General features: G+C 41.0%; 1 long non-coding RNA gene across 1 annotated transcript in view; it reads left to right on the top strand.

Annotated features, from left to right (window-relative positions):
* Window positions 1–15,562, top strand: part of LOC114694761 — a 37,557-nt gene extending 21,995 nt beyond the window's left edge. The window contains exons 2-3 of the long non-coding RNA XR_003734752.2: window positions 11,835–11,907; window positions 13,688–15,562. This is a non-coding gene — a long non-coding RNA (uncharacterized LOC114694761). The remainder of the gene's footprint in view (window positions 1–11,834; window positions 11,908–13,687) is intronic.
* Window positions 15,563–25,953: the final 10,391 nt, after the last annotated feature.

Raw genomic sequence — 25,953 nt, forward strand, 5'->3', positions numbered from 1 at the left:
TGGCTTCTATAGGTATTCTAATCACTTAGATACACATTTCCAAAGTTTCAAATCTAGCATTCACATTTCAGAAAGAACGTGTGGCATTTGTCTTTGGGGTCTGGGTTACCTTTTCAGAGTGATTGTTTCAAACAATTCAAAGTGATTGTTTCCAGCTCTATCTGTTTACCGGAAAATTTCATTTTCATATAGAGCTGAAAAATATTCCATTGTGTATATGCATATTTTTATTAACTGTTCATCAGTTAATATATATTTAGTATGTGGCACAAATGTTATGGGAATTACCAACCACTTTCTGGATGGATTTAAATTCTGATTCATAAAATAAACTCATACCTGATATTGTCAACTATACCAAAAATTGCAACTGGCTTGGTCATAGATCCTTGAGGGGAACTTAATACTATTATTATTCTATTAAATGGCATAGGGTGGAACTGTCCCTAAGTTCTTGTCTTTATACCCATACATTAGTACATCTCTCATCCCTCTTTGGAAAAGGTTTTTTCAGTAGATGACAATTCATAGAGACCCTGGTCTCAATGCAGAGAATAGAGAACTGGTCAATATGCAGAGAATAAGGGACTGTGGAGTGCTCAGCTCTAAATGGGACATCTATATCACACTCCTCCCCTCAAAACTCAGAGATCATCCTAGAAAGGAGTTAAAACAATCATCTCAACCTATAGGTCACAATCCTTTTGGGAGTCACATATCAGATATCCTGCATATCAGATATTTACATTATTATTCATAAAAGCAGAGAAATTATGGTTATGAAGTAGCAATGAGATAATTTTAGGGTTGGGGGTCACTACAAAATGAGGAACTGTTTTAAAGGGTCTCCACATTAGGAGTGTTGAGAACCACTGGATTAAAAGATGATAAGATCTAAGAGCTAGACATAGTGGACATACAAATCAAAACATTACTGGCTAGACGTGACAGGGCCATTGCATACATAAAGTCAGAGTGATTCTGACTGTGTTCAAAAGACCTTAAAAAGATCAAGCCATCAAACCCCCCCCTGCATGGGGGTGGGTTTCTCCTGTAGTTCCCACTTGTAGTTGAGAAGCTGTTGGCAAATGACGGCAGGGGGAGAAAGAGTTCTTCAAGGATAGAGGCCTCGGTGGCTATCTGTGCTCTAGTAGATGGTCTGGTGCCCAGGCAGAACTAACTGGACTTGGGAAGCTTACAGTTAAAACAGAAAAATCATACAAAATTGGAAGGGGAAAGACTAGGCATATAGTAAAGAAATTAGAGGGGAGGTAATAGAGAACAGGTTTGATCAAAACTCATTGTATGTATCATAAAACTCTGAATTCCAAAACAGCTGGAAAATAAATAAAATACAACTCCTTGGTTTTCTAGAAGTCACACACACACACACACACACACACACACACACACACACACACTTACTCCAGGACTTCTCTGAAATGTCCACTTCAGTTATTTTCAATAATATTTTAGATTTTTTGTGTGTGTCTTAACAACAACAAAAACATCGAAGCCATCTATAGTTGAGTACTCAGAAGCAGTCAAAAGTAACCACTGCTAACATTATGTATTCATCTGTAGCATTTATCCATAAGGGGAAACATACTTTTGAGGTAGAGTGTCGTGTATCCCAGGATGTAACTACATAGCCAAGAATTACCTTGAACTCCTGATACTCCTGTCTCCACCTCACAAGTGGAATTTCAGGGGTATCTAAAGAATCACTACTTCTGATTCTTTAGAGTTTTTGTTATTTGTTTTTGTTTTTGATCATTTATTACTTTGGTAAGTTACTTAGCTTTACCTGTTCAATTTTTAATCTCTGTAGAATAGGGAAATAGTAATATTTCATATGGTACTATATAAATTAATACTTTGAGGAATGAATAGAGGGGTATTTGACACAAATTAAGAGCTATGTACGATTCAGCTATTGAAATTCTATAAATGAATGAGTGAGAAATGGTACTGGGGGAATTAAAGTGTTATAAAACAGTTAATTAGTAAATTGAGTTTTCTTTCTGTTACTGCAGGGAAATATATGAGGCTAGGTACTTATTTTATAAAAAGTGTTTTGGCTGTGCATGGTGGTAGATGCCTATAATTCCAGCATTCAAGAAGCAGAGGCAGAAAGACTGTCACAAATTCAAAGTTATCCGGTCTGCATGTGATTTAAGCCAGCCGAAACTACATTGTAAGACCTTGTAGATAGACAGACAGATAGATAGATAGATAGATAGATAGATAGATAGATAGATAGATAGATAGATAGATAGACAGATAGATAATGGATGGATGGATAGATAGATAGATAGATAAGAAGAGAAGGAAGGAAGAGGGTTAGGAAAGGAAAGGAAAAAGACAAAAGAAAAAGCTCTATTTAATTGAGAGATTTGGGAGATAGAACTTCAAATGTTTGATCTATGCTGAGGCAAAAAGACAGATATGCAGAAAGAGACTTATTCCAAGACATAGCATCCCTTCCCTAGTCTCCAAGATTAATTTGTTTCTCACACACAAAGCTCTTCTATCTCTACTAGCCCCCAAATCTTCATTTGTCCCAGTATCAATCAAGTCCAAGCCCTATATTATATCTGAGACTTGAGGCAACCTGTTCTAGCTGTGAGTCAGTAAAGTAAAAACAAGTCACTTGTGTCCACAATTCTGTGGTAGGACAGGGATGAGATAAACATCCCTGTTCCAGAAGAAATAAGGAAATAGAAGGGAGTAACTGGTACAAAAACAGACTGAAAACCAGAGAAAACAGATATTGAGTCTTCAAACTCCAAAGGCCTCTGTGCCTTTTGATATGTGTGCCAAGGGCTCAGTCATCCCCACATTAAGCTTTGCTAGCCACAGGTTCTAGGTTGAATTTGTCTGCCTTGCGTGACTCAATCATGGGATTCCATCTATACTCTCCTGATCCCTGGCCTCAGTGAAGGATCTCTGCAGAGGCTCCATCTCCAAGGCAATGGCTACCTGGTTTCTTAACTTTTCTTTGAAATCACAGAAGCAGAAGCAGGAAGCCACTATGACCCCATCACTCTTGGATTCTGCACACCATGTGGATGCTACTTCCTGTCATTGACTCTATCCATCAGTGCCTCAGTCATGCTTGTGCCTGCACTGAACTGTGGCTAGAGAAGCTTCAGAACATCCCTCCAGGAAGCAGAAAGCAGTAACCTGAGGTAGCCCTGACAAGTGAACCTAATAAGGGCTATCCTGAAAACATTGACTGCTTAAGACTCTAAGACTGTGAGAGGAGAGCAGTTGCCAAGATCTCTGAGTTGTCCTGGAGGCCTTTGTCCCATCCTTTTATTTAACCACCTGACTGTGCTATACTGTCCCAAACATGCAAGGTTTTGTCATCATTTTAAGCAACCTGTCACCTTCCCAAATCTCCCCATTTTCTGCTTCTCTTTTGCTACTGAGTCACATTGTAAACTACAATAAAGTAGCTGATAATAACGATACTACATGCAGAAAATTTGCAGTTTAGAAATGCACATCCCAGTTCACTCCTTTTAAGCTCAGCCTTCCACAGTCTCAAGGGCCTGGGCATACAGCTGTGAGCTCTTTACCATGGAAGAAAAGGTCTAGCATTTGCTCTAGTTTCATGCAGGGTCTCATTTCTATCTACTCCAGCAATGCACAGAGATCAATCACTTAAGGCATTTCCCCTCCATGACTGTGAGATCCAATGACTTTTAAGGGTGACTTCTGATTATGTTAGCCTGTTGCTTGTAGTATTTTAGTGTTTCATCACTCAGGGGAAGGCAAAGAGACTAGTTTCTTGCTGCCCCTATATTCTGAGTGTTCATCAGGATCACCCATAATTTTCTGTGCTCAGAAAAATACTGTCTAGCCTGTTCTTCAAAACTCTTCCAATGTCTGCCCATTACCACTTCAAAGCCACTTCTAACTTTTAATATTCACAGCTAGAGTAGCAATCCTACTCCTTGGCACCAATTTTCCACATTAACCCACCTTCTTTTGCAACAGCAACAGAAGGCCGTTGAACTTATCTGAGGCTGAGAATTTACAAAGAAAAGAGACTTCTTTAACTCAGAGTTTTGTAGTCTGAAAGCCCAAGATCACAAACCCCATCTGCTTGGATTAATGAGAACCACCTTAACAATGCCATAATGTGAAAAATGAGTAGAAATGGGACTGGCTACAGGCATAAGGGACAAAGTACATAGTTTGGCCTCATTTTGTAACAACTCCAACATGAGCATTAAGCTCTTTCAAGTGTAATGCCTCAGTAGCCAGACAACCCCACACCAGGATTCTCTTCTTAGACTCTTCAAATGTTGCCATTTATATGTTGAAAACAAGGCCTCCAGCAAAGGAAACTCTGGGAAACAGATCACATCGAAATCATAACGACTGGTAAATAATAATATTAATGATGATGGTGGTGATGATGATGTCAAAATTCCAGATGATGCTGATTCTATGAGCCTAGACAGCTACACTTAGAAAATTATCTGCCTTTATTATATAATTATAATGAAAAGACAGCCATAGTGAAAAATTACTCATAAGCTTAGTAAGCAAGGAGAGTATATTTTGCCTAGAGAGATTGCCCATGGAGAAGATTTTGGAGGGGTTTAAAAAGGATGTTGTGGTACTAACAATGATGTAGCCAGTGGGGAAAAAAATGGCCTGTGGTAGGTAAAAGAGCTGTGAGATACTGTTGACTTATCACATTTCCAGCTGCTTGTGATTCAAGTTGGTGCTAGGTGGCAAGTCTTTCAATTCCATATCCACATTGTCATACCCAGGATACTCTAGCATCATGCTTGGAAAGTGGAATCCCAGAATGGAGAAAAGCAAGCAATAAGACTTCCTGTGTCTGGGTTAACATTTAGGACAACTGAGGCAAAGCCATGGTCTCTCTAACTTTGCCTTCCCCTGAGTGATGAAACACTAAAATACTACAAGCAACAAGCTAACATAATCAGAAGTCACCCTTAAAAGTCATTGGATCTCACAGTCATGGAGGAGAAATGCCTTAAGTGATTGATCTCTGTGCATTGCTGGAGTCGATTTGCCTTTCATTTCTTTAGTGTTGTGTCAAATGTAAACTATTAATTTAGGAGTCATCTCTGGATGTGAGAGGAGAACATCAGAGTTGTAGCAAACTCAGCCATCACATCCAGACTGTCTGCTATAAAACTATCAGGGCAACTGTTTGTTCATGATGTCTACCAGACAACTAAATCATGGGTCATTTCTAATAAAATAATATCCTTTTATTAAGCTACACTACAAAGAGGCCATCACTTTTGATTGCTGATTCTCAATCCTTGCTGAGTTAACTAGGGATCTTTTCTAAAGGGGAGTTTGTGAAAATTACCTACAGAGCTGTTAAATATCAATGCCCAGGTCTCATTCTAGGATAACCTGAGGTACCAGGGCTGGAGGAGGGCTGCTGGCAGTACTTGCCACAAGCTCCTCTGGTGGTTCTAAGGCATCCTCCACCCATTCCTTTAAGAGAACACTAACCTCCAAAAGTCCTCCCAGCATCACTTTGCTGTATATAGAGAGATCCATAGTTCTTTCAGGCATTGATTAGCTTTGTCAGTATTAGAAGCAATATACCTCTCCAGAGGCCATAAATCAATTCTGCCAGGTTGCAAACCTGTGGAATAATCTGGCAAAAGTGACAAAATGCCAAACAGGGATAATTGGTGGGCAACCCTGACACTAACATACTATTGAAGCAAATTGGAAAGATGGCAACAGTTATTTTGGATTTTCAATGTGGTTTTTATAGTAACTACAAAATTGGAATGGAAACACTTGTGCTCAAATTGATAGTGCCCTTAAGTGGCAAGAAAATCTCTTCTCAACTACTTTAGATCCATTATCTCTGGGGTCTCAGTGATGTAAAATTGCACCTTATCCTACAGAAAGCCACCATCTCTGAGGCCTGACAGATCAACCCCCTGAGAGTCTACTAACCTAGCAGCCACAGCCTGCTCAAACTCCTACTGAATGATATGTGGAATTTTGATCTTGGAATAAATGGCTTATTTTTTACTTGATTATTTATAGACAGAAAATATATATGTAAGTGCACTGTATATTTTTTTGCATGTGTCACATACATATATCTTGTTTTCATTTAAAATAGTTTATTAAGGAGAATAATTTTCATGCCATGCTTCTGAATCCAGGCAAAAAGTAATTAAGCTAGATATAAAATTTGAGGGTCATGAGTAATTCTATCACTTTGCTTTCTTTTAATATGATTGTTGCAGTTATTTCTAAAGTAGCTGGTGGAAATTTGCTGGGTAACTCTGGAATTCCTTTTTAAAGTCTCTCTCTCTTTCTCTCTCTCTCTCTCTCTCTCTCTCTCTCTCTGTGTGTGTGTGTGTGTGTGTGTGTGTCTGTGTGTGTGTATGTTTGTGTGTTTGTGTCTCTGTCTGTGTGTGTGTGTGTGTGTGTGTGTGTGTGTGTACATGTGTATGTAGCTGGGGACTGAACCTTAGACCTTGCACATGATAGACAAGTGTTCTACCACTGAGCTATATGCCCAGTCCTCTTTTCTAAAAAATCAGTGTTTAGTTTTTGAGATTATAATTCAATTATATCATTTCTCTTTCCTTTCTTCCCTCTAAACTCTCCCAAATACCCCCCTTGTTCTCTTTCAAGTTCATAGTCACTTTTTCATTGTATATGCATATGTATGTATGTATATGCATGTCTGCATATAAATATATGAATATAAATGTAATTACAACCTGCTCAGTTGGTATAATGTTACTTGTATATATGTTTTCAGGGCTAACCATTTGGTATTGGATAAACAACTGATGTGCTCTTCCCTGAAGAAAACTATTTCTCCTGCTCTCAGCATCCTTAGTTGTCTAGAGTTCTTTGTCTAGAGTTGTGGCCCCATGAGCTTTACCCCTTTCATGCTATCATGTTCATTGGTGTAGTACCTGTTGAGGTTATATTTAGGCAGCCATGCTGGTGAGACTTCATGGGTATAGCATCTCTGACATTTCTAGCAGACATAATGTCACTGCAAACTTCCTGTTTCTCTTACAATCTTTCTGCCTCCTCTTCTGTGACTTTCCCTGAGTGTTAGGTGCAGGAGTGATGTCATAGATGTATCATTTGGGACTTGGCTCCACATCTCTGCATTTTGATAAACTGTAGTCTTCTGTATGGTCTCCATCTGTTACAGGAAGAAATTTCTTTAATGAAGGATGAAGACTACCCCTATCTGTGAGTGTGAGGTAGTTAGGGATCATGCTGACTTACAAATGTGGCAGTTGTAGACTCTCCTCCAACATTCGTTACTTGACTAGCCCTGGAGAGTTGGCTAGCTTTCCAGAACCAGGCATGATCTCTCTCTTGTTGAGTGGGTCTTATGTCCAATTAGAGAGCTGTTGGTTACCACCAAGGCATCCATGCCACTGTTACCATACTGGTTGTTGTGGTGATTCATAGGCATCACAGCTGAATAGGATGATTGGAGGCTACCTTCCTTTGGAAGCTTGCATGGCTTCTTTTGGTACCAGGAAAGCTAGTCCTCAGACAGGAGGCTCTCAGATCAGATCCAGCTCAGGGCCTCTGGGCCCTGCATCTGAAGTGCATGGTGTCTTTAGCAATAGAGCCTTACCCTCCACCTCTTGGGAGCATCAAAAAGCAATGACAATAACCTGTAATGTTTTGGTAGTCTCTGAGAAAACCCTGACTAACAACTCAAAAGAGGGCTTCTCGTGCCTGGTGTTGGGGTTGTGTTAGATAGTCTATGCCTCTTGGGAAGAGCATTGTCAGCCCAGATGGAAATTTTTCATTTAAACTACATATGTATCTTTATACACCAATTTACATGTATTGTAGCTATTCTTAGGTAGATAGTTAATAGTGTGGTTTCTTGGGACTTTTTCATACATCCTGTTGTTATGTTACCCTCCTTCTTGTATAGTTAGCTCCCTCTTCCTAACTAGGGTCCCCTTATTTTCCCATTTCCCCTTCTAAATCTCTTGTTTCCTACTATTTCTCTCTCTATTGACCCTTCCCCCAAATAACTCTTTACTTTCCAGGTTTCTGCACTTATTCCAGCTTATCTACTCATATCTGAAGATCTGGAGCTATGACTTTGAAAGTGCACCACACCTTTAGATTGGCTGGGGTATTTATCTGGGCCAACCAACATCAAGCCACTGCCAGACCATGTCTTCTGAATACAGATTTATGCACTCATAGAACGCAGTTATTCCATTTTTTAACCTCCAAAGAATCTCTCTTATGGGTCTTGAATGTAGACTGGGGATAAGTTACATAGCAAAGGAAAAGACTCTGCCACCATCGTGTATTTCCTCAATACACAACCATTGCTTAGAAAGAAGTACCCAACAGAAGAAAAAAAAGGTATCCTGAATCCAGAGGGATCACTCCAGAGGATGAGGAGAAACAAAGCTGTTAAGGAATCAGAGCACCCTCTAGGCCTTCACTCACATCAGGGTAGAAACGTAAACACATTTGAAACTCCGCACTGAGGATAGGGCTACAAGATGAAAAGAGACTGAGTTCCTGGCTCAACACTCAGTTTTGTTTTTCTGACTTGTAAACCACCAATAACAATAAGTATTTCACATCAGTAGACGATATATGTACAAATTTACGTATCACAAACATCACACAGCAATTGTGTGCTAGTTTTAAAAATGGGTATTTTTTAAGGGCCCTTCTAGTTTAAAACAAAAACCACCATAAAGTTTATCCCTTATTCACCAACCATTAGTGGGTAAGACAGAGGTACACAGCAGATCAAAAATATCCAAGGACTGTACAGCCTGGATCCAATGGCCAGTCTTCCTGAGTGGCTAAGCTATTATCTCCAGCCCCTCCATTTCTACCTGGGAAATGTCATGTTGAAAATGCTGGGGCAAAAAATGGGATGTCATTTGTCAAGGTTTTCTTGAATAAATTTGTCAGGAAGATATGAAGCTCCCTTTTCTCCAAAAAATGTTTCCAATCACTCTCACTCAGGAACTGAGCAGTATGGGAACTTGACTAGGACCACGTTTGACATTCACGGAAAACCTGACTAGCAACTGGAGCATTAACATCAGAAGCAACCTAATGATTAAATGTCAGAACTGTAGTACATCAGATTTGCTCATGGATATTTCTAGGGTATCAGGGATTCACTTTCAAGCATACATAATCAATAGGTAAAAGAAATCCTTTTCTTAAGTAGCACTTGACCTATATCTTTTTGTGAGACTGAAACTGGACTTTGACGTAGGTGCAAAGAAAACATATACTAGCACATCCACAAACAGTAACTTCTGGGGTTTAAGGCCTTACAAAAAAATTTTAATACAATACACACATACCTGTACACATATTTATACAAATACAGGGATTTGAAATAAATATTTAATGCATCTTTAAAGCTTCAATCACAGAATTTAGAGTGGGAACAATGATGAAACTTTAATGAGAGAAACATTAGCAGATTCTATAATGATATTGTAAATCATTTCTAAATAACAATATTGATAAGATGAGCCTTCTAAAATACCCAGAACACATCTTTAGCTAATTAAAACTAGATAATAGAAGTGACTCTTTTATCATTCACAATATTGCATCCCTGATCATGCCATGGTAAATGATTTTACCTCAGTAATAACCATGATCCAACATTCGGTTAGCAATTACCACATCAGACTTCATCTACTGGTAGCAACTGGTTAAGATGATATTGCCCTACATGCATTTATTTCATCATGCTAATAAAGTTTCCTGCTACACATGCAAAAGCATATTAACCTGTTTGATGTAATGAAAGATGCACATACATCCTTCTTGAAAAAGCATGATGCGTCAGTATTTCATTTTCATTTTGAAACTTAAGTGGTTAAGAGCAGAAAGTAACAAGCTATGATCTATAGTGAACACAATAACATAACTAAGTACCAACAAATTTCCCTACAAGGAATTGTATCTATTGTAATTTAGCCACATTCTGTTAACTTGATGTTGGCATAACAACATGAAACTGCTCTTTTGCAAACACCAAGAAGAAGCCTGTGCATCTATACCTCTTGTCTTTCACACAGAGTTCAAGAAGGCCACTATTGACTCAAGTTAACGCTGTTGGAGTACAGAGCATGCATGAGCTGATGAAAACCTTTGATAATGATGTTGATGTGATGAATGATGGCAGTTCAGTATCCTCTGGGAATAATCCCTGGCATAGAGTCAGCAATCTAAGGAGGTTTGTAAAAAGAAAAGTTCATAAGTGATAAGCATTCTGTCTGCAGTCTGCTACCCAGGATCCATTCTGGAAACTCTTTTCCTTTCCATGCTCTTCTTCTCAGCGAGTACTTTCTCCACTTCTCAGTGAGGAACTTAAGGGAAGAAGGCTAGGGAAGGTAGGTGAGGGCACAAGCCAAGGCTATATGCAATCAGAGACAACCTGCCCTGCACTGTTTCCTCCCTCCCCACCCCGGGTTCATACAAGCTTACTTGTCTTAAAGAATCACGCACACTGATGTTTTATCATTGATAAAATCTCAGCAGAACACTAGCCCATGGGAGTAAGATTGACATAGGTGACATTTTTCTCTCTGGCCTCCAAGGGGTCATCCAATACTTGTCAACATCTTATTAATGAAATTCTCCACTCTCCATGGAAGATGGCTTCAGCCCTAGTACTGCCAAGCATGAGAAGTCCAGTTAATTCCACAAAGAGTGACTGAGACTCCGTTAAAATTGAAGCAAAATGAACATGCTGCCAAAATACTGTCAAAATAAGCAGATACATCTCTATGCTATAGGGCTGTCCCTGGTCTTGGGTGTAGATCACAGAAGAACATTATCCCAGCTAGAGTCAAGCCCTGAGTAACAGCTAAAGTCTCTTAAGATCTTGGAGGCAGGAAGGTTCAGCTCTCCCTTGGGAGATGTGGCCTGCACACAAACAATATGGTACTAGCTAGAGACCTAGCGAATAGTCAGAGGAACATGGAGGGTTTAAAGACAGAAAAATACACCAAAGACAGCAGCACTGAGTTTTCTCAGGATGCATGTGCTCTAGCCACACTGTGGGAGGCCAAGGTGACGCCCATGGAGTTTGGCACAGACGCTGGTGGGGGCCTGGTGTGGATGGATATAGACCAGAGCTGTAAATCTGGTAACAAGCAGTCCTTCACAGCTTTGTGAGGACTGTGAAAACACAGGCCCTTTTGAGACTGAAGCCTCAGGAAGCAGGAAGCCAGTTGGAAAGCCGAGCCACACACAGAATCACTTTTAAGTTTCAGGCCTATGGGCAAGGCAGAACAGTTCTAGCCTCCTTCTTTGGCCCAGTGAAATAGCTGTCTACAGAAGTGTTCTGCTGGGGAGTGCTGGACCTCGGGAGGTAAACATATTAATTTGGTGGTCTGCTTCTTGTTCAGATCAAAATGCAAGTTGAGGACATCTCTTTAAAACTTATCATAAATACTTTTCTTACTTTATCCTGTTGTATTAAATTTTGCATTTTTCATCCATTGCAAGCTCACGCTCAGAAAGCAATAAACAGCCTAAGAAGAGAAGGCAGAGCTAGAGGTGTTGAAGCCCAGTAGACAACAGACCTGCTGTAGTTGGCAATTTGGGACCAAAAACTTCATTTATACAGTCTCTTCTGCCTTATCCCCAGCCCACCCCACCCACACACACTTGCCTGTGGCTTTGAGCTTCCAGAGACTTTCAGTCTAGAATCCAGTTCTAAAGTTTATGGTTTCCTGAGGTTTATGGCCCTTCCCATGAAGGTTTTCTATACCTATTAATGTGCATTATGGTTCCTCCTCTCACAACAGTGGCTCCTGTGAAAGCCAGGAAAGTTTTATGCAACACACATGGAGACTGAATGGGACTTCTTGAGGGATTTGGGTAAGACTTTTGCTTTGAGGGGGTCAGGTTGTGTGTGTGTGTGTGTGTGTGTGTGTGTGTGTGTGTGTGTGTGTGTGTTACGTGTAAGAGAGATAGATCCATGAATAGATTCAACAGTTTCACCTTTCCACCTCTAATGCTACTTAGTTTGAAGAAAGAGAAGAAAATTAAGATTTTCTGAAAAAGTTCTCAAACTGTAATTTTCATTTCAAATAAAGTCCTCCATTGCTTGTCTTATGATGTTTGAATAAGCTATTTGCCTGAAATGACAGCCCATTAACAGTTCATTGGCATAAACTTAATCTTCCAGTGACACCACATAGAACAATAACCAAAACAAGGAACCTGCCAGGCCGGTCGTTCAGATCCTAACATGGTCAGTTATTCCACCTTGCTAATGGAGTCTTGCTCAAGACCCTTGCTCTAACGCACCACTTAAAAACTCAACCACTTTCCTTACAGAGGACCTCTGACAGCAGCGAGAAGCCAATGCTGACACTTGGATTTTACTGCTGTGAAGATACTTGCCAATGCAGGTCTCAGCTAGGACAAATGGCCCAAGTATGGACTCCACTTGCCTTTCTCACCGTGGAGGTGGAGAGCATCTTCTGGCCATTCTGTCCTTTGCAATTGTCCCCGCAGAAATGTGCAGCCAGTGGGCTTACTGTCCACATAGGAGAGCCAGCCTATTGGCAAATTAGCAGCCCTCCTAACTTTACGTGCCCAACTGGCCACGGTATAAAGGATGCAAGATGCATCCTGTGTCTTTCATAAAGCCAGCTTGAGGTAAGCATAGTAACCAACTGCATTATCAAGAATCATCTTCATTGCTTTTGTCTGCTTTTAAAGTCAACTGAAAATACCAAAACTATATATCACTCATGTAACACCCAGTAAGTTCTCTGAGAGAAAAGATAATATATTTCCCAGCTGGGGACATCATTTCCCTCTTGCCTCATGGATGGGTAACCTAGGGATCACTGTTATTTGAGCAATAAGAAGAGGCTAACTAGGAGTAATCACAACAATGGTAACATTTCTCCAGGTCTCAAAATGGAATAGGCATTATATTCAGAGTCTTTCTGTGTGTAGAACCTCATTTGATCCTTAAAAGATTTCTATTCATTACCATTTATTAACATTTTACAGAGAAGTAGATAGAGACATATGTCCCTTTCACAGGATAGCCAGGGATTCACACATCTTTTGGGTTCCAGGATCCAAACCTCTGTAACTATTCACTGGATTGCTTAAATAAGACTGCTAGCCTCAGCCTTGATTCAAGGAAATAACACTTGGGAGGCAGAAGTCGGTGGATCTCTGATTTCCATGCCAGCCTGATCTACAAAGTGACTTCCAGGATAGCCAGGGCTGTACAGAAAAACTTTGTCTCAAAAAGCTAAGATAGGCAAATAAGAAGATAAATAAAAACATATTGTAGATAGTTCATAAGCAGTATGTACATATTTAGACTGTATGATGTTTTCAACTCCAAGGGCTTTTCCATTTCTTCATTATAACACATATATAATCTGTGAATTAAAACATAATTACCCATATCACTCTCAGTAAATTTCAAAATACTCAAAGTTATGTCAATTCAGCCTCCATCTCATGATCAATAAAGAGATGGCTTGTGCATTTTCAGTCTGCCAATTAAGGACGAGTGTGCTTTGTAAAGTGAAGGTTATTTTGACTTTGATAAGTATATTGCTTACTGTCTGTCCATAAAGTACCAGACCTGGGGATGAATAACAGAATATATTTTCCTTCCCTTCAGGCATGATGACTGGACCTCCCTGGTTGTAAATTCTCCAATATTTGATGACTCCAGTGTCAGCAGCGAAATGATGCATAATAAACACAACAATGCATTATCCACAGTTTCTTGATTTGGTGCCCAGTCAGGGAAGGAAGCAGTCTACTTTTGAATGGATTTTCAGAAATAATACACAGGCGGTGTCTATTGGAAAGATCTGAAGAGGAAAATTGAAGCTTGCTTTTCATGCTACAGTCTCCAAATTATCCTTTGAAACTGACAGTCGTGAGTGACGTGGACCCATGTCCCACCATCACTGGGTTGGTATCAGAAAGAGCAGAGTATTCTAGCTTTCATCTGGCTGGGGAAAAGGAAACAGAGTTTATTTTGAGCAGGAAAGGAAAAAAAAAAGGTATTTGATGAAAGCCAAAGAAACAAGCTACCCAAATCCTTTGAGGAAGAAGAAACAAAGGAAGTGGGTTTGTGGAATAACACACAGACCTAAAAATAGTGTTTCAATAATTCGCTAATTGTTCCATTTTATCTAGAACAATATTTTTGCAAAATCCAAAAGCTCACTTTAGAAGGGAAAAAAAAAAACTATTTTAAGGGCTGCCTATGATGAAATGGTATTTTTCAGGCACGAAGGAAATTGTAAGACAAATAATAAGAAAGCACCACATGGGGGTGCATGCCCAGCTCTGCCCATGGCAGCTGCCTCCCTGTCTGCACCCAAATCAAAGACATGATTTGTTGCCAGGGACCTGAGTTGTGACGGAGTTCAACACTGGCATTTTATAGTTTATGAGTTTAAAACTGTGAAATGAGTTCCACAAGGTCATGCTTAAGTTGTCTTTCTATTGTCTAAATGGCAAAAGGATGGAAGCAAAAGAGGCCATATTGTAAGCCCTCTCCACCTGAAAAATGATGACTGTAACTCTAGCCTTTTGGTAGGGCAGTTCCCTAGGGAACACACAGCTCTGGGTTCAATATCTGATGTTACAAAATAAATGAATCACTCAAAGACTTCCTATAAAGAAAATGGTCATGATTGTGGCTCCTGAATCCATGCATCCATTAAACCACACTCTTAGAAACCCAAGAAGCACATGTGGATAAAGTTTCCAAGGACAAGAACATCATTTTTTTTAAAATAAGGTATTATTACAGCTAGACTTGCTTTATTTAAAATCAGCCTGGCCACAAAGCTGCTCCTTGAAGAAATGTCAGTGAAAAACTACATTCTACTGTAAAGCCACCATAACTAAACTCAGTAAACTAAACACACACACACAACATCAAAATATGACTGATTAGAAAGGAGGCAAGCAGCTAGGTGGGGGTAATGGGAGGTGAATATGAACAAAATACAATATTCATATGTGTGACACTGTCAAAGAATAAACAATAACACAATAAGACTATGAGTTCTTTCACGGAGCAAAAACCAAAGCCAAACATTTGAGATCTTCATTAATTTGAATGTGTTATCAATTAAGTGCAGAAGTTTTCCCACACCCACCAATTAAACTCTTACTGGCAAACCCAGATTGCAAGATTTGTATCAGAAAAATGATGGTATTCTCCAACTTCTCTATTTTCAACCATTTATCCCGAAGTTTAAAATGGGCCGTGGGGGGCAGTCATGAAAATCTCTGAGCAGTGATTCTCATGGTCTCAGAAATTGAGTCCTATCTTGAAAGCTCCAGATGACATTCAATTCGGCTCTGAGCTCTGTTCTAACAGCAAGGCTACCCAACACCATGCTCTATCTGGCAGGTCTTTTGGAAGATGTGTAGACTCTAAGTAGGCCAGAGCTAACACATTTGCCTTCAATCATGGGTGGAAAATGTGAAACCAGGCTTATAGAATGGTGAAAAGAAAACAACAACAAAGGAAAAGGAAAAGACTTTTCTGGCCCAGTTTTCTCTTTGCCTGCTAGGCCCCACTACCATTTTTTATCCATAAAACAATCAGAATTAAGGAGGAATTTTCCCCAAAGCTAAGATCATCATGATCCAGTAGCAGGAAACACTCCATAATTACTCAGCATTGAGATCCAATCCCAACCATTATTTTGTAAGTGTCATATTTATGTGTGTCTTCCCAAGCTGAAGTGTGGAGTCATAGGCAACATCCGAACTGCCCTTCAATTCCATCTCCCATCTATCTTCTACAGAATCCTACCTTCACCAGGACTCTGGCTTAGGACTGTAGTAACTGTGACAATGCAGCCTTTCCCTTTCCATCCTGCTTTGTCTTTATTTCGTGTTGACAATAAAATATATGAATGCATGAAACGAACAGTGATATTCACAGAAGAGCATATATATATGAACATAGGAAGAGGCAGTTCAGCTCAACCTATATGAATACTGCTGGGTGTGGATGAAGTACCATACATAAAAGGCTCAGGTCTTTGTCAGCACAATCAGCTAGAACACATCTCTCTCCCCATAAAACAGGTATCCCAAGTTTCTTAGTATCAACCACAGGAGGGACCACTAGCCTGATTTCCACCTGACTGCTACAAAGAGAAAGTTGTTCTACTGGTACCCTAGTTCAAGTTCATGTCACCCAACATGTATATTGGACATCCTCTAGTTTGTATCTTAAAGGACCCCCAAGTGACATTTGCTGCCCCCTGAGGCATGCTAGGGGAATGTTAGGTTCTTTAGAGTCGGGCCTAGTTGAAAGAACTTAGTTCATTAGAGTAGTGCCCTTGAAGGAGATCCTAAGAGACCATTCTCTAGTGGCTTCCTGGCCATCATTAGGAGAACAGCCTACCGTAAGCTTCTCCCATGGTGTACCATGCAAAAATAGGCCCATAGCAACAAAACTAAGTAACCATGGACTGACATTTCTGAAATCATGAGCCATCCTTATAAGTGGATCATCTCCCAATTTTTGTTATAGTGGCAGAAAGCCAGCACGGGGGCCTAATTCTACATATTTTAAATACTAGTCAGACTCCAAGAATACCCAAGAGTGAAGGAGGCCCAGCCTTGCCCTTACAAATCTTATACACTCTAGAGAGGAGAATTGGAATGAGTGCGTGTAACTATAGAAACATTCATAAGCTAGTATCATCCAAATTAATGTACAGAGAGCAATCATAAATTAGAATGATTTTTCTTTGGGGCACATTCCGAATAAATGCCATCACCACAGTGGGAACAACATCCCAATTCTCATTTCTGTTTTCAAACATTTTAAAACCCCACCACCACCCTGCATGGTAACTTCATCGTAGAGAAGGGAAAGGGCTAGTGGAGAGGAATTGAGCGTTTCATTCTTCACATTGTTTATAACTGTAGATTTGTGATTTGTAATAAAGAAACCATGTCCAGGTTGATTCTACTGTTTTAAAACTTTCCTGAAGACAATGTACTTTCCTGTTGCTGACACCCAGGGAAAGCTGCTCCCACCCCCGCCACCACCTTTACAAGGCATTGAGATTGAAGGGCACAGGCTGTCCAATAAGCCAGTGGTGTTTCGTTTCTTCCTTGCAGAAGATGCTGTCAGGGTCAAGTCTACTGAATAAAACTGAGGAGGTAGCCTGGCACTATGGTCATGGGGCAGAGAGCAAGCATCATTCTACACCAGGACTGTGGCTGTCACATGCTGCCCTAAAAGGAATACCATGAGAAGAATCATCGAAGTGGTGTCAGCAAAAGCAGAATGCGGGATGTGTGCAGAATTTCCTGCATTAGTTGAGGCAGACCAAAAGCAAAGGGCTGTAAACTCCCTGCAGTGCAGCTCAACAGAAGTCACTTTCCCACCCAGTCTATGTTTTTTTAATGTGAATTAACAGTGGGGTCCTGCTACTTATAATATCTCATAAGCCTAGGCTGGCACAGCCCTCACCTCACCAGTGTATTCCATGGCCATGGTGGTAGTGAATGCAACAAATTTTTAAAAATGTTTTCTGAAGTTGACAGTCACTTCTGATTACATATCATTGGTCAAAATGAATCAAAGAGTGTATCTAACTTCCATGCGATGGGGAAGTATAACCCTTTTATGTTCCTGGAACGAGAAAGGCAGTCTATTGTCCACCAGTCTATAGCTTCTATCTGCATACCTTCTGTGTGATCACACTTTAAGCAGAGAAAGAACCACTTGAACTTGTAAATTGGGGAAAGTGGCTTTTCAAAACCCATCATCACTGTATTACCATATCCATGAGTTGGGTCTCTTTATATTATAATTACTACACATTTGAACATGTCATCTTCATGGGCACTTGTTACATATGGGCAGGCTTGGGAGAGACATGAGTATGGCTTCCAGGGAATACAGCTCAGTCTGAAGAAATAGAAGAAAGCTGATATTATGGGTAGAAATGAAGGAGCCAGGCACTGTACTGGACACAGGTGTGTGACACATCCTTTAATCATCCTAACAGTGCCTCAAGAAAAGTGCCACAAATCGGCATATAAAGAGCTTGAAATACACCATGGCAGCCCATGCAATAGGGGACAGTGCTGGAGTGACTGAGTAGACTCCGATCTGTCTAATTTTAGAACCTATAGAGTGAGCCATGCTCAATACATGTAAGTAACCACATTACTTTATATTCACCCTTCTTAGAGCCCTTTCAATAGATTGGTTTTTAAATGAGAATGTGCAGATGGACAGTGTTGCTCATCTTAGTAATTGCTCACACTGTGCGCATGTGAAGCGTAGACACTCTAGAAAATACAGGTTGTTAGATGCAGGTTGGAAACTGGGATAGCCTTTAAAGCCATATCCCTTTCCTTTGTTCTACCCAGCACATGAAAGCTTGACAAGAGGGAAGAAAATGTTTCCTCAGTGAGTGTGAGGAAAGACACAGCTGTCAGCATTTTCTCTTATCAGGAGGGTTCTCTAAGCGAGAAAATAGGGAGCAGCTTCCACGCTGCAGACTTGAATGTGAAGATAATGGTCAGCAGGGCTCAGTGAGCTGCCTGTGTTCCTGTTCCAACAAGCTCTTGACAAGGGCACGCCTGCCAGGGAAACAAAAGGCACCTCGTTCTGCCAGGAGACAACACACAGCTGTGCAGACCCTGACTCTGCTAAACCCGGAGACAAATGCCCAAGCTGTCCTAGGTGTCTCATTCTACAGGGGGTTCTGCTTCCTTTCTATATTTTAATTTTTCACTCTATGTCTACTATTTGATACGCCACACATCAATCTCTCAAATGCATCCCCCCACCCACCCCATGCATGTGTGTGTGTGTGAGAGAGAGAGAGAGACAGAGACAGAGACAGAGACAGGCAGAGAGAGAGAGAGAGGGAGAGAGAGAGAGAGAGAGAGAGAGAGAGAGAGAGAGAGAGAGAGATCACAATCTTTCCATCTTACAAAGGCCATGTTCGCTCTTCATTTCTTCACAATCACTATTCTGGACACTGCAGATCACGACATGGCACCGTTCTCTCCAATGTTTTTCCTTTGTTAAGGAATTGCTACAGTCACTGTTCCATCCCAGAATCCCTCCTAAGCCTCTTGTGGAGCACATGAGCTATGCCTTTAATTGGGCATTTCATTATAGAAGGATGGGGCAGAAAAGAAAACAAAGTGGTCCATAGTCACTTGTTTCAGGGACATCATTGCAGTCATCAACATCTGAACCCTACTGAAGTACAGTTTCAATTTCCCTTCTCAACCATGGGGAAAGCGGTGTTGACAACACATATTTCTCTCTGTCAAAACATTTCACTTACTCGGCAATCTGCGGACAGTTTTGAGAGCCATATCACCAACTAGCAGCAACGGAGCGTTCTTCCCATTATTTTAAAATCAAAATGGCACGTGCCTCGTGAGAGGGGCAGGGTATGGGCCAAGGTCCAAATTGAAAAGAAAAAAATGCTAACAGAGCCAGCAAGCAGAGGGCACTGTAAATAACCCGCCTCGTTACTGAGCTACAGGGAAAGATGGGCTCATCGGTGCTCCGTTTCAGCTTGAGGGCTCAGTCCATTGCCCTTGAATTTGAGTCTCCGGGGAGGTCACTGAGGGAATTCTGTCAGCTCTCTGCTCAGTGCAAGTGGCAAGGTTTGACTCATATTTTCGAAGCATTTCATGCCTTTGTATCTAATTGTTGTTGCTGGAAGATTGGTATGGAAAGAGTAACGAGGACACCTATTTCAAAAATAAATCCAAATACCAGTGAATGGTTAGCTTGGTATTTGTGTCTTACACAGAACTCTAAAAGAGCAGGGGTCCTAAATCAGACCCATACTGACAAAACTGCTGTGGCTCATGGACAAAGATATTAACTATGATGTAATCCTCCCCAATGGCTCATTTTCATTGCAAAATATTTAAAAGAAACAATGCTCAGGGAAATGGAACCAGGCTTCCCCGGTCAAGACCTCAAGATGCAAAGAGAACACTGGCTGAACGCAGGTCAGGATGCAAGGCTGGAGCACTCCCTGGGGCAGCCAGGAAATCTTGACCACCCTGAGGTTCAAATTCATAAACATGATCACTAAAGTTTGAGGGAGAGACACACCGGCAGACCAGCAAATTCAAGTCACTAAAGAGCGATCCAAGCAGCCATGTTCACCCTCGGGTAGCCATGCATCTTCCCGGGTTCGAAGGACGAAGACAGTTTCAGCAATCACTGCTGACGGGCTTAGCAAACGAAAGCCTCCCCTCCAGCTACCTGTCCATATATCTTGCTGGGGTTTTGCCAAATGTATTGTCACCCATTTAGGAAAGGTCATCAAGGATGCACATTGACTTTGACAGTGGTAAGAGCTTCTGTTAGAATCCCCGGCATCAGTCTGGCTGGGTTTTCCAACAAGTATGCAGTTTATCTTGCCTATAAAATTCACTGGTTTGTCAAGTTGGTACCAGCTGCTATCTCTTTAATGCAGATCACTGTATAATTTCAAAATAGCGTACTCTAAAATTACCCTGCTGCCCCCATCTGTCTGGAGCGCTGAAATGGGCCTCTTGCTTCTGTCTCTCATCTAGAGGGGTTCATTAATTTCTCCCATCCATGCTGCTGCTCTGCACATTGGTGACCACAGTCTTTGCCTGTATCTTGCTTCCTCAGTCACAAACAGTTACAGGCCAGGGATATTGACTCTGAGCTTTGCCTTTCCATTCACTCATAAAAAAGGAACAATGAGGTCATGACTAACTGGTGGCTAGCTAGCTACTCACAGTCATTCCTTTGGTTTGCAGCAACTGTAGCATTTAATGGTTAAGACAAACAGGAAGAATGGTAAAAAAGAGAGAAGGTAATTCCACATAAAATAGTAGATACAAAATAATGTGCAAAGGATATCTTTCTCTGCTCTCACTGCAGTCCTAATAAATACTTTAAAAATTAATTTTGTTTTATGTGCATTGGTGTCAGATCCCCTGGAAACGGAGTTACAGAAAGTTGTGAGCTACCATTTGGGTGCTGGGAATTGAACCCAGGTTCTCTAGAAGAGCATCCAGGGATCTTAACCACTGAGCTATCTCTCAAGCCCCCAATATCTGAAATTTTAATTTGGAGGGGTTTAGGGTCTCAGTAGATAGCCCAGTCTGGCCTCAGACTTTTTTATTACATTTTCATTTACATATTTTTCTTTTTATTTATTCTTCTCTCCTACACTAATCCCAGAGCTCAGGAGGCAGAGGCAGGCAGATCTCTATGAGTTCCAGGCCAGCATGATCTACAGAGCTAGTTCCAGGGCAGCTAGGGCTGTTACACAGAGAAACCCTGTCTTGAAAAAAACCAAAACCAAAACCAGGAAAGAAAAAAAAAAAAAAAAAGACTAGGTACAAACCCTGATAACAAAGATGGACAAGGCAACCTAGTAGGAGGAAAAGGGTTCCAAGAGCTGGCAAGAGTCAGAGACAGCCCCACTCCCACTGTTAGGAGTCCTACAAGAACACCATGCCACATAGCCATAACATATATGCAGATGACCTAGCAAGTTCACAGCCACAGTCTTTCCTGCTTTGTTTCCAAGAGTTTTAGGAGCAAGATCAAGTCAACTTGACCATGAAAAGTGTTAAATTTTCCTCCAGAGAGAATCCCATCAACACTACAGTAAGGCGCCCTAGGTCCCCAAGAAAGGCAAATATGACTTACAGACAAGTCAAGGAGGTCCTCCATTGGTGGGATTCAAACCCTAGAGCTTCCCCAAGAAGTCTAGGTCACTCTAGTTTCTCTGTGCCCTGCACCCTTCTCTAGAGCACAGCAACCAACCTTGGTTGCCGCCCCCTTTACTCTGAGTCTACATCAAACATTCAGATAAATCCATGGTGGCAAAGTTTTTCAAATGACAATAGTTACTGAGAAAGGGAGAGGGAAGGAGAGAGAGAGGTTGTAGTTTTGAAAATGTGGATGATTCCTTATAAAGATTCAAACCTCTTGAATATAGGATGAAGACCTCTGCATGTGCCAGAAGAAGTCCTGAAAATTGGTCAGTTTGTTGTTGTTGTTGTTGTTGTTGTTTGCTGTGGGATGGTCTGTATGTCAAATCTGTTGCTCTGATTGGTCAATAAATAAAACACTGATTGGCCAGTAGCCAGGCAGGAAGTAGGTGGGACAAGGAGAGAGGAGAATTCGGGGAAGCAGAAGGCTGAGGCAGAGAGACACTGCAGCTGCTGCCATGACCAGCAGCATGTGAAGACGCCGGTAAGCCACCAGCCACGTGGCAAGGTATAGATTTATGGAAATGGATTAATTTAAGCTATAAGAACAGTTAGCAAGAAGCCTGCCACAGCCATACAGTTTGTGAGCAATATAAGTCTCTGTGTTTACTTGGTTGGGTCTGAGCGGCTGTGGGACTGGCGATGACAAAGATTTGTCCTGACTGTGGGCAAGGCAGGAAAACTCTAGCTACAGTTGTTGTTGTTGTTGTTGTTGTTGGTTGCAAAAGAAAAAACAATGCAGATAAAGGGGATTAAGGGTCATTGGCTGGTGGTTCCTGACTATTTTAAACTTGGTTTTAGCATGGCTCTCTCCCCTTTCCATCTATCTGGATCACAGTCAATGGTAGCGGCATTTTTCCCCTTCCCCTTCCAGAATGTCTTACATTCAGCTCTCTATCAGTGAGCTATCGCTGGCATTTCCTGACCATATTCAATGAAGTGATGCTGTTTGTCTGCTTTCCCCCCATCATGGTGAGGACACATGCAGAGTTCCTGATGCCTAAAGAACCATGTACCAGGCTCTCAGAGGACCAAGAAGTCAGCAGATGATTCTCCCGAACCACTTCCCAAGTGAGATTTAAGCCTGCTTTATTTGCTCTCTCTAGGAGTTACTTAGGGACTGTCCCACTGAGAGAGGACCTAAATCAAGCACTATGCATATCAAAGTCACACTTCACACCTTAGCCACTGTCAAAACTATCAGTTGCCCTCCCCTCAAAATCTCTGAATTAGAAATATCTGGAGGGCTATAAAATATCCACAGAATCAGTGTCTGGGTTCCTTTTTCTATTGCTATGGTAAAATACTCCAACAAAGGTAAATTAATGGTTTATTTCCATTCAAAGTTCCAAGGTCCAGTCCATGACTGGGGGATGTCAACAGGAGCTTGAGAGGGCTGATCACCTTGCATCCAAACTTAAAAAGCAGGGAATGTTGAGTGCATGTTGCTTCTCAGCTCTCTTCCCCTACTTGACAGACCAGGATCTCAGCCAGGACACAGTGCCACATACATGGGATATGTCCTTATTGTTAATATAATCAAGATGATACCCCAGAGCCCTACCCAGAGGACCACCTCTCAGGTGATTCGAGATTCTGTCAAGTTGACACTCAGCACTATCAGAAGCAGCTAGACAATGGAGGCCAACAGCAAACTGTCACCATGAGTTAGAGAATATTAGAGGGGAGAAATGGCAGTCTATAGACTCACAAGTGAGGAAGTCTCATCAGAAATGCAGGGACCTACAAGCAAGACGTGTGGGTAAAAGACAGTGGCCAATATGAAAAGTTTCTGTACCCCAATATTAAGTTGCTCTGCTGATTCAGTGAGCAGAATCAAGCCGAATTAAGAATAAAAGAACAATTTTATTGGGCAAGACTGGGAGAGGAGATGGGGGAAACTATGTGGCTGCTCTCTAGGAGAGAGTTTAAATACCCTGTAGATGAAGTCTTGAGCAGCTCCAGCGGAGAAGCCACTACTTGGTAAGCTTTCTGAGAGGGGACATGGTTTGGAATGGGGGAGAGTGAGACCAAGCTTCTAACTTAAACACTATGTTTCTCCTGTACCCAAACATTGTTCCATGACTGTCTCAGGCCTTATTGGTGAACTACTGAGATGATTTTTTTTCCTTCTCCCTATTACTTCTAGTCTATCTCAGGATGCCCCCATTCATTGTAGCATTTAGGAACTCTTTGGGCATACCTTCAAAAACGATTCAAGAGCTGGAGAGATGGCTCAGAGATTAAGAGCACTGGCTGCTCTTCAAGAGTTTCTGAGTTCGATTCCCAGCAACTACATGGTGGCTCACAACCATCTGTAATGAGATCTGGTGCCCTCTTCTGGCATACACATGTATATGAGGGAGAACACGGTATACATAATTTAAAAAAAACTAAATATTTTCTTTAAAAAATCAGAATTCTTTCAGTGTCCATGAAATAAAATATAATCTCAATCTATAAAAATGTTTTATAATGAAAGTGGGAATATAAATCCCAAAGCCTGATTTAGTTATGGGACAAGATAGTAAATATGTGGGCTTCATGTCTGTGGTCTCTGCAAGAGCTACTGAAGTCAACTGCAGTATGATAGCAGTGGCAGATGGTATGTGAGTCATGAGAAAGCATTGCAAACAACCATAAACGTTATTTATGAACACGGAAATTTGGATTTTACAAAAATGTCATCTGTCACAGAATATTATTATTATTTTGCCTTTGGGGGCATTTACTTTATTTTGATTATGATTAGCTATAGGGCTGCATCAAAAACATATGAGTCAAGGTTTGATTTACAAACTATATTTTGCTGGCAAGAGTACCAAAGAAACAAACATTTCCGTGACCGTAGTGTGTGTGTGCACACTGAGAAGTAAATGTGCTAAATTGTCTCTGAGGGCAACTCCTATGAAGAAGGCCCTAAATGGTTTGCAGGAGTAATCTCACTGCAGAAAGATGATAGCCTTCCAGGGTGATTATGTGGAAGTGTAAAAATTATTATAATACATAAGTTCCTTGGGGGCCAGAACTGTGTCTTATGCATTGTAGTTCCCCTAGCTTGCCTTACAAATAGTCCAAATAGTCTACATTCAATTTACTTTTTTTCTCAACTGAATGTGCTTTAATGAGTTTGTTACAAGCCATCTCATTACATGATAGTCAACCCTTGAATACTAACTAATGACTCAAAGATTCCTGAACAATTTAGATCAATATGCTTTTAAAGGGGTATTAAAACACTGTCCACCATTAACATTTGGGTTGTTCCTGAACAATTTCAAAATGGAAAACTGTAACCTGTTTTGGGAAAATGTCTTCATAAAATTACTGGAAAACTAAGGCTTTTCATACCATGTATCAAATTTCCAGTTGACAAATACACTATTCAAATTCAAATCACCCAAGCACATTAAATAGCCATGTATTTGAGTTAGAGTCAAAAGTTTAATTGATTTTGGGGCCAGGGACATAGATGGCCAGGTAGATTAAAAAGTCTTACAACCCACATACAGAACCCACATAAGAAAGCGGTGACATGAATCTGTAATCCCAACATGCTTAAGGCTGCCTGAGAGAAAGAGACAGGAGACTATGCCAGAAATTTGAGAGCCAGCTAGCCTGGAATACACAGCACAGTGGAAACACCAGGAGAGACCCTGCCTCAAAAAAAGGCAGAAAGAGAAAATCAACTCCTAAAAGCTGACCTTGCACACACCCATGCCCGTACCCACACCCACTCACAGCATGCATGCATCTAAACACATACAGAATGATAACATCATTTTTAAGTTTAGCTGGTTCTCAATTCAACATTCCTACTCCTACAGATTTTAAGCATGACCGTAACTCAGAGTTTAAACCTCATACTGCATCAGGAACTATCCACAGAACGAACGTCAGTGGCCCATTCTGAGAAGCTCAGCACAGCATCACGAAGAGAAGGGAAGACTTCAGCCATTTTTCAGTTTCAGCAGTCTCTCTGTACCTTCAATTTAGGAAAGACTCACCTTAAAGCTTTTTCCATAAGGACACTCTATGAGATAAGCCAGGTTTATCAAAATGCATAGAAACCTTTCACCTTCTCTGTTTTCAGTGTCTCTCTCCCTCTTCCCTTGCTCCATCATTTCTACATCCAAACACAAACCC

Source organism: Peromyscus leucopus, chromosome 19 (genome assembly GCF_004664715.2).
Source record: "Peromyscus leucopus breed LL Stock chromosome 19, UCI_PerLeu_2.1, whole genome shotgun sequence".
In the NCBI taxonomy this organism is placed as follows: Eukaryota; Metazoa; Chordata; class Mammalia; order Rodentia; family Cricetidae; genus Peromyscus; species Peromyscus leucopus.